At 44.5% G+C, this 20664-nt stretch overlaps 1 protein-coding gene across 1 annotated transcript in view; it reads left to right on the plus strand.

Moving 5' to 3' along the window:
* The first annotated feature begins 17687 nt into the window (after window positions 1-17687).
* Window positions 17688-20664, plus strand: part of LOC143983738 (gametocyte-specific factor 1-like) — a 189422-nt gene continuing 186445 nt past the window's right edge. The window contains exon 1 of the mRNA XM_077483781.1: window positions 17688-17875. The gene's annotated coding sequence lies outside the window, so the exon portion shown is untranslated. The remainder of the gene's footprint in view (window positions 17876-20664) is intronic.

Consider the following 20664-nt stretch of genomic DNA (forward strand, 5'->3'; position numbering starts at 1 on the left):
GTTCTGGTGTCCCGCATGTCCTGTAACCGAAAGCTTCTCTCTAGGACCGCTAGGATTGAGACACCACCCCTACGAGGAAGTTTTCACCCCATTGATGTATCACCTGGCACCCTTTAGTCTGACCAACAGCCACCTTATTATGCATAAGCGCCAGTATACCTCCTGGGTACCTGCACCATATTGTCTCCGTTACATCAATACATGTAATACATTAAAACCTTTCTTCTTTCAATTCCTCCTTCCAACAAAAAAACACATATTTTACATTTTCATGTTTTGACGGATTGGATGTGTCATAACTCTTCCCCAACCTCCAACCCATTGCACATGTATAAATAACATGTTTGCATTCATCAGGAGAGACTTCAGCAAAAATATTTCACAAGTTCTCTTGCTAGGCACAGTCTTTCAGATTCAGCATTAGCACCAAATTGTCCATACGAAAAAAACAAGTATAATCTGCATCTTTCAAGTTTTTCCTTTTTTTCCTCTCCTGATGTTTATCAGAACAAATTTGTGGTATGGTGTGGCACAGACAAACTGCCAACCAGATGATCATCTGTCATCCATCTTCCAGAAGCCTCTCCAATTCTCACTCCACTTGGATTCTGGAAGTGAAAAACAAGAGCAGTATCAACTTCTTATCCACAATATCTGCTCGCTTACCATGTTTACTTATAGTTCCCTCCTTGGAGCCCAGGACCTCAGTATTCCTGGCTTCTGCAACTCTGACCAAACTATCCAAACAACCATGACCTCTTTAGGCTGAACCCACTGTAAAATGCATCCCCATGGTATGATCAAAAAAATGTTTAAAACTGAACGTCAGTGTTGCTTCTCAAAAACTTCAAATTTTACAAACTAAAAAAAACAATGCATCTATCTGTATCTTTACGATGTATGCACTACCCCCTTTCAGGTGACTGGTTCTAACTGAGGGCATTGTCAATTCCCCCCCTTTCAGGTGGATTAGACCTACTACTTTTCCACCTGAATAAAAATATAACTAACATAGAGGACTAAACCAATATCAAAAAAAAAATTATTTTAGAAGAAAAAATAAAATAAAAAACATAAATAAAAAAAAAATGAAATAAAATAAAAAAAAAATGTAAAAAAAACTTAAAAATCTGGCCATGATCACACAAATAACATGACAAGACAACCATCATACAACGATGACAAACACTCAACTTTTAGTTGACAACATCCATGGACTTTTCTCCTGAGGAGCGTGCTCATTCCAATCTGAAATACAATTAGTTACTGGGGAAAACAAAAACACAACAAAGCATATGTATCATCACAACATTTTAGCTTCATTTGTAACTCTTTTTAGTACTATTATTTTTCATTGTTTGCAAACAATTACTAACTAATGAGCTCATGGTACCATGTGATAATCGATTATGCATTTACAATAACCTAACCCATGTTCTGCTATATTTTACCACTGTTGTTACTTCGAGAGACCTGCAAACAAATGCAAATGTCCGTATACGAACCAGATTAACTTCTTCCTGGTCTCTGGAAAAAGGAACACACAAGTGATTACACACAATTCTTATGTTAATCAGCAGTATTGGATACTACTCAGGAAAAGTTTACAAAGACTGACAATAAGAGAAGAGTAAAGAAACACAAGATTAAAAAAAACTCATAACAGAAACATCTTTTAACCACACAAAAGAAAAACCACAATACCAATTCAGGGGTTTATCCCTAAAAGTACAAAACAAAAAAAATGTATATCTATATCCAGGTCCTCTATCATATTCTGAACTTGAAACTTACATCAAACCTTTTTCATAGCCGGGAAACATTGACCAGAATATTCTTACCATGCTTGCAGCTCACTAAGTTCTGCTAACATTGTTTCCCCCAGTGCTATATTTGAGTAACCATGCGTCTATCTCCATTTTGACTCTAAGCAACTGTCCTACATATTGCTTTTTAGTTTCTAGACCCCGCATTTGCGTTTTACACGGGAAATGGGTTTGATTACTATTGGTTCCGTGCTGTGGATGGCTACCCTACCTGGCTGAATAACACACATGATGCCTTGGGATCGTTTTCGGGTATAATTTCCTTTCGATATCATTATTCGCCGCCCGACAATATTTTGAAATGTGACCCCCCCTTTTACACAAACAACATTTTAGTTCTGGTTTCCCTGCATAGGCCATTTTTTTAGCATATGGCGCTGGAAACCCACATTGCTGGATAATATTACTGCGATTGGAATGCACAGACTTTACACTTTCGTTGTCTGAGGAGTCATCCGAAGTGTCAACTCCTGAGTCAATTTCAAGTGCAGTTATCCCACCTTTATTTGCTTCTTCCACATCGATTCCCATCACATTACTATCATTTGCAGTGATAATAGCATACGGGTTTTCTTCATATTTCACTTCTAGCTTTTCTATACACTGAGCATGTGTGGAGGGTACCTCCACTATTGCACACTTGGAGGATAATTCCATTATGGCTGCTTGTGCCTTAAGCCTTGTGATAACCTGCAAATTCTCAGCTTCCCTTTGATTCAAAGAGGCAATGCAACTTTCTTAATTTACACGTTTGTTCTAATTCATCTAATCTCTGTTGCAATACACATTTCTCAGCCACTAATTGTTTAATCCGACTACAAGCATCCGCATCAGCCTTTTCAATCCTCCTTGATATATCACTTACCTGTTCCATCACTTTTTCTCTATCAGCAAACCATTCTAATTCTTTTTGTTCCGCAATTTCTTTCATTCTCATTAACATGCATAAGGCATTGGCCATTCTCTGTTTCCTGACTTTTTTTGATTTATTAAATATGCGACTGTTATGTGTATTACATTGTTTTAAAAGTTCATTAAACTGATATGTTAATTTACCTTCGTGAGTAAATTGAAATCTAATCCCACCATGCTTGCTAATGAAACCTTCAATGGCTTCCATTGATATGCTAATTAGCCTATCCACACCAGGTTACTCCACCAGTTGCTTATACACTAGACAAACAACTATATAACCCCCACAAAGACAGATTCCTACCAACAAAAAAAAAATAGATACGAACCGTTTAAATTTCCAGTGACTTGTGGTTCTACAGCATACAAGACACAAGGCACACTCTTAATTAATGCCTTGGTCTTCTATTGGACCAGAGCTATTTCACTCTCACGTGTGTAGAAATAAAAACCTATATTTCCCCCACTTTTTCCTCAAAGATGTATGGTAATTCCTGCCACTCTCTAACCAACACTGTGCATTAGCAATACACTAAACAACCAGATACCAAACACACAAAGACACAGAGGAAGCTGTTTATAAGCTAGCTTTGACCTGTAGTCCCACTCTAAATACAAAAAACAAAAAAAACAAATACAATCCGTTTACCCACGAATTTCTTTAGGAGAACACACTCTTATTCAATGCCCTCCAATACGATAGCAGGTCATAGGGAATTTCTATTGGGACAGAAAGTTTTTTTCACAATCACGTGGATATTTCCACTTTTCCCTCAAAATTGTATGATTTATCCTGTCAATCTGCGGTTATATCACATAACCAGGGATGATCAGTCCCTTATCTCGCCAGTGCGCCAATTTGCCCTCTGGTTACAAGTTTGCAAACACAACAATACGTACATATATATATATATATATATATATATATATATATATATATATATATATATATCAGTCACAGTTCTCACCAGGTTTTACGCGTGCGTTTATACCAGTGAAATATCTCACAGAATTTTCCTGCTCACCCAAGCGTGGTTTCAGAATTCGCGAGCCAGCGCTAATCTTGTCCACACTAAAGATGACTTCCAGTTCTGGGTGGCTTTGAGCATCTGTGCTTACAGGGACTCAAACAAAAATACCTTAGATTTTTGTGGATTCTGTGTAAAAATATGTTTTACACGCCTTCTGGGGTGCCAAATGAAGTAAGTGATCAATGCAATCTAGTACTACTATTATCAGTTATGTATTCCTTTGTCTAGTCCCTATAGTTCAGCTAATCTATCAATCTATTACGCCAAGCACATGTTATTGTTAATACCACAATGCTACCACCCTTGGCTATGAAATCAATACACGGTCTAAGGTCAATTAAATCGTATTTATTTCCCAAGGAAATAATACAGCGTGCATAAGGTATCAATAGAAGTTACAATAATACATAGCATACAATCAAAGTACAATATAAGCCATACTTATCCGACCTTCACAGCTAAGCCTCATGATGGAATAAAAAAGGGGCAGAGCTCAGGTCGCAACCCTTTTTGTCAAACATACCTCAGCCATACCACACCCCATAGCCCATCCTACTCTTTCTCGTAGACCAATCAGCGTCTCTGGGGCTTCTCCTCCCCCAGGCTAACAGTCCTGCCATACTTGGCCTCTGGGGGCAGTGTTTGCCCATGAATTGCAACTGCTCCGACTGGATTGCTATCTTGTGGCTTGATCTCGGACGCCCCACCAGCTGTCCCCTGTTCTTGCAGACAAGCCGGCGCCATATCATCTTTGAAGTTCAGTACATTCCAGGTGGGCTGAATAGAAACTCATTCTGCTATTCAAATTGTGTCACATTCCTTGCTTTCACACATGTGAAACTGCCTGGCATCACTATGGCTGAGTTCGGCTGTACAAACAGCTGTGTAGATGTATAATAATAATTCCTGTCTGATTCCAACAATGCCACTACTGTTGTGTTGTCTAGTCTGAGTAGAACCGAGGTTCCTGAGATCAGATGACGAAAGGCTAGGAGCGCCCGGCAGGCTGCCCTTAATTCTAGAATATTCGACACCATCCCCCTGGAAGGGAAGTCCCAGGTGCCTTGTGCTACTTCCGTCAAACAGTAGGCGCCCCAGCCCCTGTTGCTGGCATCCGAAGTTATTGTTATCCATGAGATGGGGAGAATGGAATGACAATTGAATAGATTCTCCTTCTGAAGCCACCAGGGCAGAGAGATTCTCATTGAAGATGTGATCCGGATAAGTTGAGTCTTGTCGCCTAGCCATTGGTGAAGAAACCCTTTTTGGAACGGTCTCATCTTCCATTGGGCCCACTTCACCATTGGAATCGTGGCCACCATAGTGCCAATAATTCTCAGGCATTGAAGAGCCGGGAGATGGAAGGCTGAGAGGGCCGGACGAATTCTGTCCCGAATTACCACTACTTTCTCTTCGGGTAATGAGATGGTGCCCTTCACTGTGTTGAAGAGTGCGCCTAGGAATACAAGAGACTGAGAAGGAATTAACTGAATCTTTTCTAGATTCAGGATCCAACCGAATTCTTGAAGAGTGGAAATAACCTGATCCTTGTGCAATAACAGACGGTCTCTGTCCTGGGCTAGCAGCAGAAGATCGTCCAAATAGTGGTGAAGACGAATTCCCTTGGTTCTCAATAGAGCCACTACGGCCAACAACACCTTTGAAAAGACTCGGGGGGACGTTGAAAGCCCGAACGGGAGACATACGAACTGAAGATGTAGTTTTCCTACTGAAAATCGCAGAAACTGCTGAAAATCTTCTGCCACAGAGGGACATGAAAGTAAGCGTCCTTTAGGTCTATTGAAATCATTCAGTCGCCTGACTGGACTGACTGTTGTATTGTTGACAAGGTTTCCATCTTGAACCTTTCCTTTTTGATAAAACGATTCAGATGTGTAAGGACTATGACTGGCCTCCAAGGACCGGTTTTCTTTTGGACCATAAAAAGAGGAGAATAAATTCCTCTCCCTCGTTGATCGTCTGGCACGGGAACAGCAGCGCCTTGAGCCAATAAAGATTTCACGTAGGCCAGCAGGATCTGCCTTTTTTCTTCTGAGGCCGGAAGGGAGGTGGGAACATACTTTAGTCTTGGGGACCTGCTGAAGGTCCAAGAATGGCCCGAAGAGACCGTTCTGACGGTCCAGAAGTCCTGGATTGAGGCCGCCCAGACATGCTGAAAATGTAGAAGACAAGCCCCCACCTGGCCTATCTGAGCGGGCCCAGTCTCAAAAAGATTTGGTTGGTTCCCTCTCTCCTGTCGCACTGCTATTGGCGGATTTCTTAAAGGAGGACTGTCTTGACTTCCATGACCTGGAATATTCCCGACCCGGTCTATAGCTACAGGCCTCCCTGGCCTGCTCTTGATATTGCTTTTTAGGAAAAAATCTCCTCTGGCTTTTTAAACGTCTATCCTGAGGAAGAAACCCCGACTTCCCACCAGTGGCCTGGGTTATGGCATTATCCAATTTATTCCCAAAAAGGGAAGAACCCTCGAAAGGGATACGGCACCACACCTGTTTAGACGCTGGATCAGCCAGCCAGGGACAGAGCCAAAGAGCCCGTTTGGCGGTTACAGCTGAAAGCATAACCCGAGACACTAGGCGGATGATGTCAATCGAAGCCTCCCCCAGAAAAGCCGATGCAAGCCGTAACTCCTGGATAGGAGAGTTTTTTGCGACTTCCTCCGAAATGTTTCTGAGGGTATCATCCACACCGTCCGTCCAGACTTCCATGGCCTTGGACATTGCCGCTAAAGCCAATGCTGGCTCGCATGCCATACCAGCAGTGAGGTAGACTCTCTTTAAATCTGAATCAATCCGCCTATCTAAGGCATCCTTAAATGAAACTGTATCTTCCAATGGAAGGGTCACATATTTTACTAGTCTCATCACTGCTGCATCCACGAGAGTAGCTGATTCCAGATACTTGACCTCATCCTCCTTAAAAGCATATAACCTTAGGACTTTTGAAAGCATACTATTCTTTTTCTCAACTTTACTCCATTCATCTGTGATGACCTCACCAAGTTAAGACAGGAATGGAAAGTTAAGACGCTCCTTTTTAAGTTGCTTAAAATACTTTTTGTTTGGAAGGATTAGCCACCTCATCTTCCCAGTTCAAAGCCTCTCTGATAGCCTTCACCAAGGGGGAGAGTAAGGCAAAGTCAAATCCCACACAGGGACTATCTTCCTCAGATTCACTGTCTGATGCAGCAGCTGAAGGGTGGCTTGTTAGAGAGGACTCCCAGAGCTCTTGAGCATGCGACTCCCTGACTGGTGACTGAGGTGATTCTGACTGAGGCACAGGGGTCTGACTGGCCCCCGATCCCCTTGAGGGATTCTTTCACCACTTTTTCCACAAGAGACCTTAGTTGCTGTTCCTTCCCCCCTCTCTCACTAGAGGCTTTGGAAAAGCAGAGGTCACACAGGGATTTCCCAGTAGGAACTTGCGATCTGCATCTCCAGCAAGTATTAATAACTGAACGGCTGGAATGAGCCCTGGAGGAGCGAGATCGATCCTCGCTACGGCGCCCGAATCTTGAGGGTGAGCCGTAATATTTAGACTTAGAATATGAATGCCGGTGGTAAGACCTAGAAGAATCGCTTCCTCTATGCGTTGAGCTGCGTTACTGTTCTGATCTAGATGGGCTAAGACAGAGATAGAAGAGACATACAGATAAGGAAAGATAACAGACTGACTAATACCGGACCCCCCCCCCACTTCCCCCCCCCAGACAGTACCTATTATGAGAGGGCTGGCCACATACAGGCGGAGGTGAGTCCATATCTCTAGGGGTTTCCATAATTGCTGCAAAGATATATAAGTAAGGCTGAGAGCACCATACACACACACGCCCACCCCCCCTCTTCCCAGAAGGCCACCTACCTCCACAGAAGAAATCCTGGACAAGGGGAAGTCACGTAATAGCCTGCAAGCATTCCCAAAGCTTGCAGGCTATTTCCTATGTTTAAATAGGGCGCCTCAGTGACGTCATCACCGCTTCCTGTGCGCCGCTACTGCGCATGCGCGAATAACGTCATTTTGCCGCTATCGCGCATGCGCGAACCAAGCCTCGTTCCTGTGTTGTACTCGCGCATGCGCAGAACGAACGTATCTAACGAAAAAAACAGGAAGTGAGCGGCGGCTGGAACGCAGGCTAATCCAGCCGCCATGCCTATACCCACATACATGGAAAACACAAAAAAACTAACGGAAATGAAGGAAAAGCAAGGAACAAACACAAACTGCTGCCATGAAAAAGAGGAACAATCTTGCCGCTCCCACACGATTGTCTCCAGGCCGAAGGTAAGAACAAAACATACCGGACTTCTCAGGGCAAAATAGGTCACCTGCTATTTAGCTGGGCTATCCGACCGAATGCGCAGCCTGCCTGCCAGTGGCTAGGTTCCTGGCCTCCTCCAGCGCTTATATCCAATGCCCACTCCATACCCCGCTAGTAGCTAGGGCTTAACGGAGTCATGCGACAATTCCATCCACAGTCGCTATTCGGCCAAACCAACAATGGAACCGTGTGGGAGCAATCTTCAGGTAGAAAGACCATAATGGGTCCTACGGAGGTGGACAAAAAAAGAACACAGCCATGGGCAGGGAGCAAAGATTTATGGGAGTAGTGTCCTATAGGGTAGTGGAGGTGGGACTTAACCCACACGTTGCTGCCATGGAGTCTGTCAGGAAAATAGTTTTAATTTTTTCCACGTTTTCCAAAAACTTCTGGAAAAAAAAATAACCATTCAAAAGACTCATTCTGCCTCATAGATTATATGTTGTGGTGTTTTGCTTTAAAAAATGGGGTAATTTTGTGGGCAACTCCATTGTCCTCGTGGTCCAGGGCCTTTAAAAGTGTAATAGGTGGTTGAGAAATGAGATGTGTCATTTATGCTCCTAGAACGCCTGAAAGTGCCACGTTAATTTTGGGCCTTTGTATGTGGTCAGGCTGTGTAAAAGTCTCACACATGTGGTATCGCCATACTCGGGAAGAGTAGCAGAATGTATTTTGGGGTGTAATTTGTTGTATGCATATGCTGTGTGTGAGAAATATATGATAATTTTGTAAAAAAAAAAAAAAAAAAAAATCGTCATTTTGCAAAGGATTGTGGGAAAAACATACAACTTAACCACTTCAGCCCCGGACCAATTATCAGCCTAAGAGGTCTTTTTACAATTTCGCACTGCACTGCTTTAACTGATAATTGCGCGGTCATGCAATGTTTTACCCAAACTAAATTTGCGTCCTGTTCTTCCCACAAATAGAGCTTTCTTTTGATGGTATTTGATTGCCGCTGCGATTTTTATTTTTTGCGATATAAATGGAAAAAGACCGAAAATTTTGAGAAAAAAATATATTTTCTACTTTTTGTTATAAGAAAAATTGAATAAACTCAATTTTAGTCATACATTTAGGGCAAAATTTATTCAGCCACATGTCTTTAGTAAAAAAAATGTCAATAAGTGTATATTTATTGGTTTGCGCAAAAGTTATAGCATCTACAAACTAGAGTACATTTTCTGGAATTTACACAGCTTTTAATTTATGACTGCCTATCTCATTTCTTGAGGTGCTAAAATGGCAGGGCAGTACAACCCCCCCCCCCCCAAATGACCCCATTTTGGAGTTTACGGCACTCCGAAAACCAATCACTGCCTTCAGGATTTCTAAAGGGTGCAAATTTTTGATTTCACTCCACACTACCTATCACAGTTTCGAAGGCCATAAAATGCCAAAATAACACAAAACCCCCCCAAATGACCCCATTTTGGAAAGTAGACACCCTAAGGAAATTGCTGAGGGGCATGTTGAGCCCATTGAATTTTTTTTTTGTCCCAAGTGATTGAATAATGACACAAAAAAAAAAGTTTACAAAAAGTTGTCACTAAATGATATATTGCTCACACATGCCATAGTTATTTGTGGAATTGCACCCCAAAATATATTCTGCTGCTTCTCCTGAGTACGAGGATACCACATATGTGGGACTTTTTGGGAGTGTAGCCGCGTACGGCACCCGGAAAACCAATCACTGCCTTCAGGATTTCTAAGGGTGCAAATTTTTGATTTCACTCCTCACTGCCTATCACAGTTTCGAAGGCCATAAAATGCCAAAATAGCACAAAACCCCCCCAAGTGACCCCATTTTGGAAAGTAGACACCCCAAGGAAATTGCTGAGGGGCATTTTGAGCCCATTGAATATTTTTTTTTTGTCCCAAGTGATTGAATAATGACACAAAAAAAAAAAAGTTTACAAAAAGTTGTCACTAAATGATATATTGCTCACACATGCCATAGTTATATGTGGAATTGCACCCCAAAATATATTCTGCTGCTTCCCCTGAGTACGAGGATACCACATATGTGGGACTTTTTGGGAGTCTAGCCGCGTACGGCACCCCGAAAACCAATCACTGCCTTCAGGATTTCTTAAGCCCCGTACACACGAGAGGACTTATGTCCGACAGACTTCCGAAGGAGTTCCGTCGGAGTTCTGCTGGAATTCCGACGGAGTTCTGACAGACTTTTCGGCTGAGCGGACTTGGCCACACACGATCACACTAAACTCCGACGGATTCGAACGTGATGACGTACGACTCGGCTCGAATAAGGAAGTTCATAGCCAGTAGCCAATAGCTGCCCTAGCGTCGGTTTTAGTCCGTCGGAGTAGCATACACACGAGCGGATTTTTCGAAGGGGACCGGGTCCGGCGGAGTTCCTTCGGAAAAATTTGAAGCATGTTCCATATTCTAAAGTCCTTCGGACTTTGGCGAGTCAAAAGTCCGTTGCAGCCCACACACGATCGGATAGTCTGACGGACTCAGTCCTTCGGACTTTGGATGTTGAAAAGTCCGCTCGTGTGTACGCGGCATAAGGGTGCAAATTTTTGATTTCACTCCTCACTACCTATCACAGTTTCGAAGGCCATAAAATGCCAAAATAGCACAAACCCCCCCAAGTGACCCCATTTTGGAAAGTAGACACCCCAAGCTATTTACTGAGAGGCATGTTGAGTCCATGAAATATTTTATATTTTGCCACAAGTAGCAGGAATATTAAAATTTTTATTTTATTTTTTGCACAAAGTTCTCACTAAATGATATATTGCTCACACATGCTATGGGCATAAGTGAAATTACACCCCAAAATAAATTCTGCTGCTTCTGCCGAGTATGGGGATACCACATATGGGGGACTTTTTGGGAGCCTAGCCACGTACGGGACCCCGAAAACCAAGCACTGCTTTCCGGACTTAAATATAAAACGCTACCAAAAAAAACTGTTAGCGATCGCAGGGATCAGACCTGACTCTGCGAACGCTGCAGTTATGTGTTTAGTGTTTTGTAAGTGACAGTGATCAATCGATACTGCACTTGGGTGGGCTGGGCGGAGGGGCAAAACGCAGGTGCCAGCAGGTATCTGGGCTGATCCTGCTAACAATGCGTTTTTTTGGAACCCTAAACTGCTGGGGACGCTAGTATAGATCTGATCAGATCAGATATTGATCTGTTCAGATTCTATACCACTAAGGGAGGTGTATGCTTTGCACGTGGGTGTTAGCGGTACTGGCACTAACCTAGCGCTGCCTGGGGCGACGCAGACCCTGACCCTAAAACCTAATTGATATCACCTGCCGCGTGATCAGAGGGTTAAACCTTTATTGGGTAATAAATGGCGGGTGCCCTGATGCTATAAAAAGCAAACTAACTAACCAGAGTCACCCGTAACACTTATACGGTCATCACTGGTGAAAGGGTTAACTAGGGGCAATCAGGGGGTTCAAATTTTTATTCGGTAGTATATGGGGGTCCCTGGCGCTATATAAAAACCTGACGGGGAACCTAAATAACTAACTGGCTAACCAGCGTCACCAGTGACACTTATACGGTGATCGCTGGTAAAAGGGTTAACGAGGGGCATTCAGGGGGTTAAAACCATTATTGGGTAGTATATGGGGGTACCTAGCGCTATAAAAACCTGGCGGTGAACCTAAAAAAATAACTAGCTACCTAGCGACACTAGTGACACTAATGCAGCGAACAGAAAAATGATCGCTTAGTGACACTGGCAAAAGGGGGTGAAAGGGTTAACTAGGGGCAATCAGGGGGTTAAAACCATTATTGGGTAGTATATTGGGGTACCTAGAGCTATAAAAACCTAGCGGTGAACCTGAAAAAATAACTAGCTACTTAGTGACACTAATGCAGCGATCAGAAAAACGATCGCTTAGTGACACTGGCAAAAGGGGGTGAAAGGGTTAACTCTAGGGGCAATCAGGGGGTTAAACCTTTATTGGGGGGGTAGGGGGCTACCCTGGACCTAACACTAACTGCCCTGACAGTTTTTACTGTCACAACTGACACAAATGCAGTGATCAGAAAATAAATGATCACTGCAATCAGTGACACTGTGATCGGGGGTTTGTGTGCCTATGTGTGCCTACATGTCAGTGTAGTGTTGGTGCACACTTACTTTCACTGTTCTCCTCGTAGTCCAGTCAAAAAGACCGCCCGAGGAGAATGACATCACTTCCTCCCTGCCTGTGTTTACTATACACAGCGGGGAAAGCTTCTCATTGGCCAGGAGCGATCGAGAGGGGATGGCCAGAAACCAACGGCCATCCCCTCATCCCGGATCGCTCCTGCAGCGAAACAGACCGCCTCATCAAGCGGGAGGGGGTCCGATCGGACCCCCCACCCGCTGGAAGGCGAGCATGTACATGTACGTGCTTGTGCCTGTCGGTGCCATGGCACCGACGTACATTGCCATGCGGCGGTCCTTAACCACTTAAGGACCGCCGTATTGCCAATGTACATCATTACAATGGCACAGGCAGGCACAAGCACGTACATGTACGTGCCTGCCTTCCAGCGGGTGGGGGGTCCGATCTGACCCCCTCCCGCTGGATACGGTGGTCCGGTTCGCTGCAGGAGTGATCCGAGATGAGGGGATGGCCGTTGGTTTCTGGCCATCCCCTCTCGATCGCTCCTGGCCAATGAGAAGCTTCCTCCCACTGTGTATTGTATACACAGGAAGGAGGAAGTGATGTCATTCTCCTCGGGGCGGTCTTTTTGACCGGACTACGAGGAGAAGACAGAAAGTAAGTGTGCACCAACACTACACTGAAATGTAGGTACACACAGGCACACCAACCCCCCCCCGATACCCCCCCAGTCACAGTGTCACTGATTGCAGTGATCATTTATTTACTGATCACTGCATTCAGTGTCAGTTGTAAAGGTAAAAACTGTCAGGGCAGTTAGTGTTAGGTCCAGGGTAGCCCCCTACCACCCCCCAATAAAGGTTTAACCCCCTGATTGCCCCTAGAGTTAACCCTTTCACCCCCTTTTGCCAGTGTCACTAAGCGATCATTTTTCTGATCGCTGCATTAGTGTCGCTAGGTAGCTAGTTATTTTTTTAGGTTCACCGCCAGGTTTTTATAGCGCTAGGTACCCCCATATACTACCCAATAATGGTTTTAACCCCCTGATTGCCCCTAGTTAACCCTTTCACCAGCGATCACAGTATAACTGTCACTGGTGACGCTGGTTAGCCAGTTAGTTATTTAGGTTCCCCGTCAGGTTTTTATATAGCGCCAGGGACCCCCATATACTACCTAATAAAAATTTGAACCCCCTGATTGCCCCTAGTTAACCCTTTCACCAGTGATCACCGTATAAGTGTCACTGGTGACGCTGGTTAGCCAGTTAGTTATTTAGGTTCCCCGTCAGGTTTTTATATAGCGCCAGGGACCCCCATATACTACCTAATAAAAATTTGAACCCCCTGATTGCCCCTAGTTAACCCTTTCACCAGTGATCACCGTATAAGTGTTACGGGTGACTCTGGTTAGTTTGCTTTTTATAGCATCAGGGCACCCACCATTTATTACCCAATAAAGGTTTAACCCCCTGATCACCCGGCGGGTGATATCAATTAGGTTTTAGGGTCAGGGTCTGCGTCGCCCCAGGCAGCGCTAGGTTAGTGCCAGTACCGCTAACACCCACACGCAAAGCATAACCCTCCCGTAGTGGTATAGAATCTGAACAGATCAATATCTGATCTGATCAGATCTATACTAGCGTCCCCAGCAGTTTAGGGTTCCAAAAAAACACATTGTTAGCGGGATCAGCCCAGATACCTGCTGGCACCTGCGTTTTGCCCCTCCGCCCAGCCCACCCATGTGCAGTATCGATCGATCACTGTCACTTACAAAACACTAAACACATAACTGCAGCGATCACAGAGTCAGGCCTGATCCCTGGGATCGCTAACAGTTTTTTTTGGTAGCATTTTATATTTAAATCCGGAAGGCAGTGCTTGGTTTTCGGGGTCCCGTACGTGGTTAGGCTCCCAAAAAGTCCCCCAAATGTGGTATCCCCGTACTCGGGAGAAGCAGCAGAATTTATTTTGGGGTGTAATTTGACTTATGCCCATAGCATGTGTGAGCAATATATCATTTAGTGACAACTTTGTGCAAAAAAAATAATAATTTAAAATTCCTGCAACTTGTGGCAAAATATAAAATATTTCATGGACTCAACATGCCTCTCAGTAAATAGCTTGGGGTGTCTACTTTCCAAAATGGGATCATTTGGGGGGGGGGGGGGGGTTGTGCTATTTTGGCATTTTATGGCCTTCGAAACTGTGATAGGTAGTGAGGAGTGAAATCAAAAATTTGCACCCTTAGAAATCCTGAAGGCAGTGATTGGTTTTCGGGGTGCCATACGTGACTAGACTCCCAAAAAGTCCCACATATGTGGTATCCCCGTACTCAGGAGAAGCAGCAGAATATATTTTGGGGTGCAATTCCACATATAACTATGGCATGTGTGGCCAATATATCAGTTAGTGACAACTTTTTTTTTTGTGTCATTATTCAATCACTTGGGACAAAAAAAAATATTCAATGGGCTCAATATGCCTCTCCACAACTTCCTTGGGGTGTCTAATTTCCAAAATGGGGGCATTTGTACTGCCCTGACATTTTAGCACCTCAAGAAATGAGATAGGCAGTCGTAAATTAAAAGCTGTGTAAATTCCAGAAAATTTACTCTAGTTTGTAGACGCTATAACTTTTGCGCAAACCAATAAATATACGCTTATTGACATTTTTTTTTACTAAAGACATGTGGCTGAATAAATTTTGCCCTAAATGTATGACTAAAATTGAGTTCATTCGATTTTTCTTATAACAAAAAGTAGAAAATATCATTTTTTCTCAATTTTCGGTCTTTTTCCATTTATATCGCAAAAAATAAAAATCGCAGAGGCAATCAAATACCATCAAAAGAAAGCTCTATTTGTGGGAAGAAAAGGACGCAAATTTCGTTTGGGTGCAATATTGCATGACCGTGCAATTACCAGTTAAAGCAGCGCAGTGCGAAATTGTAAAAAGACCTCTGGTCCTTAGGGTGTTTATTGGTCTGGGGCCGAAGTGGTTAAAGAGGGATTCCGCCAAAAAAAAAATATTAAAAGCCAGCAGCTATAAATACTACAGCTACTGACTTTTAATAAATGGACACTCACCTGTCCCGGGTTCCAGCGATGCCGGCAGCCGAGGCCGATCGACCGCTCGGGCCTCGGCTGCTGCCGCCGCCATTCTAGGTGAGGGAATCAGGAAGTGAAGCGAATCGGCTTCACTTCCCGGTTCCCTACTGCGCATGCGCGAGTTGCGCCGTGCAATAGGAAATCTCCGTGCTGTCACTGGGACCCGTGTGTGTCCCAACAGACAGCGCGGCAGGGCAGGAAATGGCGTAGACTCCCATGGGAGTCTATGCCCGGAAGTGGGTGAAAATACCTTGTGACACCGGAGGGGGGGGGGGGGTCCCCCGATCAGCGGAGGTTCCACTTTAGGGTGGAATCCCGCTTTAAGTGGTTAAAAAACTCACCATGCTACTTACTTAATACTTTGGAATGTCTACTTTCTAAAAAGGGGTCATTTGGGGAGGTATTTGTACTTTCCTGACTTGTTAGTGTCTCAAGAAATGAGATACACCTGATGTACTTGATCAGATGTGATCAATTTTCAGTGATTGGCACCATAGTTTGAAGACTATAACTTTCACAAAGACCAAATAATATATACTAATCTTGGTTAGTTTTACCAAAGATATGTAGCATTATAAATTTTGACCAAAATGTATGAAGAAAAATTACTAATTAGCAAAATTGTATGACAGAAACAAAGAAAAAAGCATTTTTTTTTCACAAAATTTTAATTTTTTTTTTATTTATAACACAAAAAACAAAAACCCACTAGTGATTAACCACTTAAGCCCCGGACCAATTTGCAGCATAAAGGACCAGGCCCCTTTTTGCGATTCGGCACTGAATCGCTTTAACTGACAATTGCGCGGTCGTGCGACGTGGCTCCCAAACAAAATTGGCGTCCTTTTTTTCCCACAAATAGAGCTTCCTTTTGGTGGTATTTGATCACCTCTGCGGTTTTTATTTTTTGCCTTATAAACAAAAATAGAGCGGCAATTTTGAAAAAAATTCAATATTTTTTACTTTTTGCTATAATAAATATCCCCAAAAAATATATAAAAAAAACATTTTTTTCGCTCAGTTTAGGCCGATACGTATTCTTCTACATATTTTTGGTAAAAAAAAAAATCGCAATTAGCGATCATTGATTGGTTTGCACAAAAGTTATAGCGTTTGCAAAATAGGGGATAGTTTTATAGCATTTTTGTTAATATTTTTTTTTTACTAGTAATGGCGACGATCAGCGATTTTTATTGTGACTGCGACATTATGGCGGCCACATCGGACATTTTTGACACATTTTTGGGACCATTGTCAGATATACAGAAATCAATGCTATTTAAATGCAATGACACTGGCAGTGAAGGAGTTAACCACTAGGGGGCAGTGTAGTGTTATGTATGACAATAAGTGTGTATTGATTGGTCTGTGCAAAAGTTATAGCGTCTACAAACTATGGGAAAGATTTATGGCATTTTTATTATTTACTAGTAATGGCGGTGATCAGCGATTTTTAGTGGGGCTGTGACATTGTGATGGACACTTTTGGGACCATTGACATTTATACAGCGATCAGTGCTATAAATATGCACTGATTACTGTATAAATGTCACTGGCAGGGTAGGGGTTAACACTAGGGGGCGATCAAGGGGTTAACTATGTTCCCTCAATGTGTTCTCAATGTGAGGGGATAGGACTGACTAGTCAAGGAGACATATCGTTGTTCATACGTCTCCTCTCCTCTGACAGCACAGGATTTGTATTTACACACACAAATTCCCATGCTGGCGCTCGTGTATGGCCGGCGGCGATCCTGACCGCCGACCACATGCAGCAGGCGCGTGCCCTCTGGTGGCTCTTAAATACATATAAATATATATATACACACACAGGATTTTGCCCAGGAGAGCCATTGTGCTGCAGTAAATCTGTGTGAGCCAATTAAAAAAAAAGTTGCATTTGTGCAAATACTGTTTCATAAAAAATTGCAACAGCCACCATTTTATTCTCTAAGGCCTTTGCTTTAGCCTAGGTTCACACTGAATGTGGGATTGAAATCAAGCGAGTTCACAGTTTCAAACCGGCATTTCAGTGCGACTTCACAGGCGATTTAAGACATCTATACGACTTCATGCACAGATGTCTATTAAAATCGCCCCCAAATTCGCCAAAACTAGTGCATGCCTACCTTCGGGAATCTGTGCGGTGCCGCAAAGTTGGCATCACACCGATTCGGATGGTGCCGTTGCCAGTAATACGGTCCAATTTGGCAACTGCTTCCATATGTTCCCCCAATTATTCATGCTAATTACAAGCTGAAGCCCTTGATAATTAATGACACCAGTCAGCATCAAAATGCCCAGAGACTACAGGTAACACAAAACCAGGACACCCCCTCCCCCCCTTTCACTGGATCCCCTCAGTGACCTTCCTGCCATGCGTGCACAGCTGAGGAGGGCGGCCGCGGCCCGAGGGCGGGAATTCAGCTCCTGCGCAGTACAGCTTGTCTTTCCCGCCCGCGGCGTTTGCTGGAGGAGGGGCTGAGTGCGGAGCAGTAGAGCGGAGCGAAGACAAGGGGCGCACATAGGACGGAGTATTCCCATACACGGTAATGGCGGATGTTATAGGGAAGACCTGTGACCTCATGGAAGGATAGAAATGTCAGGGGCGTGTGTATGGCGGCCAGGGTCCGACTGAATACTTAGGACCACGTTATATGGAAACAGGACAGGCCTGTCTATAGTATGAGAAACTATGCAATCATCTGCTCACTATACAGGAGCTCCATTCTATTGCCTTTCCACAATATAAAGCTCCATTCACATTTGGCGTTTTGGGATCTTGGGCAGAGTTAAAGTGATTCTGCTGAAATCTGAAATCGCACTACAATCACTAAAGTGCATGTTTGGGTGTCATTCATTTGCAATGGCACCTAAAATGTGGTGTGGTTTTGCCGGGAAGCTTCTCGGGCAAAAATAAACAGGGGCTCCTTTTGGGTGACCAGCTTCGTGTGTTGCGGTTAGCTGTGGCAAACGCCGCACAGCCTTTTAGGTGCCATTGAAAATAAATGGCACCCAAACATGCGATTTTACAGATGTAGTGCGATGTGAAATCGTGATCAGAATCACAGCGATTCTACGAGATCCCAAACTCCAAAAGTGAATGGATCATCGGGGCACTTTTACGCTGCGGTGTGTTTGAAGTGCGGTGTTCCTGCTGTTTGCATGCAGTTTACCTGTGCTTTCCCACAGATTTATATCAGAGTGGGTGTTTTTGGTATGTTTTCTGAAAGCACATGCAGCATATAGAACTCTTGGGGCATTTCCAGAACACACTGGAAAAATACCCACTTTAAGACCCCTTTCAGACTGAGGCAATTTTCAGGTGTTTTAGCACTATTTTTAACGATTTATAGCACTAGAAATAACACCTGAAACAGGGGCGGACTGACAACTCATGGGACCCCCGGGCAATAGGAGATTATGGGGGGCCCTGGGCAATAGATTGAGGCTACACAGTATACAGACACACAGTATACACAAAGGTACTGGAGAGGTGGGGCAGATATAATCTTTGGATTTTTAAAAATACAGATTTTTACATACTGTCCCTGGTTTTATTGAGGCTGGCAACCCTAATGGGGCCCTCGGGCAGTGCCTGAGTACCCATATGGTCAGTCCGCCCCTGGCCTGAAAACTGTCTCTCATTCTCTGCAATGGGGGCTTTCACACTGGAGCGAAATGTTAGAAAAAGTCCTGCAAGCAGCATCTTTTGGGGAGGTTGGGAGCACTATGCAACGCTTCCAAAACTCCCCCTGCCCAGCGAAATGATTGGGCAGTGCCTCAAAGCACTCCGCTAGCGGCTGAAGAACGCCGCTAAGACAAGCAGTGCTTGCCGCTGCCCCAGCATGAAAGGGATCTAGTAGAAGTCCTGTGAAAGCGCTCTAATCTTCCAAACAATTTTTTTGTCCCTCTGCCTGCCCTTCCTATTTCTAAACAATTTCTTCTACTTTGTTTCATTTTGTGCTAGCCTACAAGGCAATGCTACTGGGTGTTTGGCATACGTCGGGCCCTGCTGCCCCCTAGGATTACTATGTAACAGCAGTGCGTTGCTAAGGCACAAGCTCGCAGTTTGTTTTCATGCATGTGTACAAATGCCATGGGACACTAGTGCCCCTCCTCCAGAAGCTGAGGGCACAAGCAGTCAGTCTCAGCCAACTCCTAGATACCGTATATACTCGAGTATAAGCCGAGATTTTCAGCCTCTTTTTTGAGGCTGAAAGTGCCCCCCTCGGCTTATACTCGAGTCATCGCCGTCTGTCTGCCCGAACAGCGTGTCGAGCAGACAGACAGCGGCCATTCTAACTTTCAAAAGCCGCGCCTCCCTGTCTGTGATAGGCGGAACACAATTTCCCAGCAGTCTGTGTTCCGCCTATCACGGACATCCGCTCATCCTCATACTATGGACGAGGATCAGAGGATGTCCGTGATAGGCGGAACACAGACTGCTGGGAAATTGTGTTCCGCCTATCACAGACAGGGAGGCGCGGCATTTGAACAGGGGAATGGGCGCCGACGAAGAGCGGTGATCCTGGGACGGGACCGGACGGAGGCTCGGCTCGGCTCGGGACGGGACGGGACCGGACGGAGTCTCGGGACGGGACGGGACCGGACGGAGTCTCGGGACGGGACGGGACCGGACGGAGTCTCGGGACGGGACGGGACCGGACGGAGGCTCGGGACCGGACGGAGGCTCGGGACACAGGTAGGCTGGACACACAAGGCCACACACACACATTATGTGCCATCTGCATACTTTGATCACTACCACACCTGTTTGGCAAGTGCTGCTGACATTCCTACTTCCTCCAGTTCCACAGTCCACTGCCTTAATGTCCCAGGAACTCTCAACTTCATGCATCCTCCCCCTATGCAATGCTTTATTTGCATGTTCTCTCTTTTAGGGAATGTAGAAAATGTACACACACACACACACACACACACACACACACACACACACACACACACACACACACACACACACACACACACACACACACACACACACGGATGGACACACACACATGGATGGACACACACACACACAGGGATGGATGGATGGATGGACACACACACACACAGGGATGGATGGACACACACACACACAGGGATGGATGGATGGATGGACACACACACACAGGGATGGACAGGCATATCTCACCCTCGGCTTATACACGAGTCAATAGGTTTCCCAGTTTTTTGGGGGTAAATTGGGGGCCTCGGCTTATACTCGGGTCGGCCTATACTCGAGTATATACGGTACTTAAAATAAACTGGCGGTGCATCTGTGCATGGAACATGGGAAGTTAATTTAGGAGCAGGTAAGTGGTATTAAAAC

The sequence above is a fragment of the Lithobates pipiens genome, unplaced genomic scaffold, assembly GCF_037356315.1.
Source record: "Lithobates pipiens isolate NorthernLeopardFrog02 unplaced genomic scaffold, aLitPip1_a1.2 Scaffold_16, whole genome shotgun sequence".
In the NCBI taxonomy this organism is placed as follows: domain Eukaryota; kingdom Metazoa; phylum Chordata; class Amphibia; order Anura; family Ranidae; genus Lithobates; species Lithobates pipiens.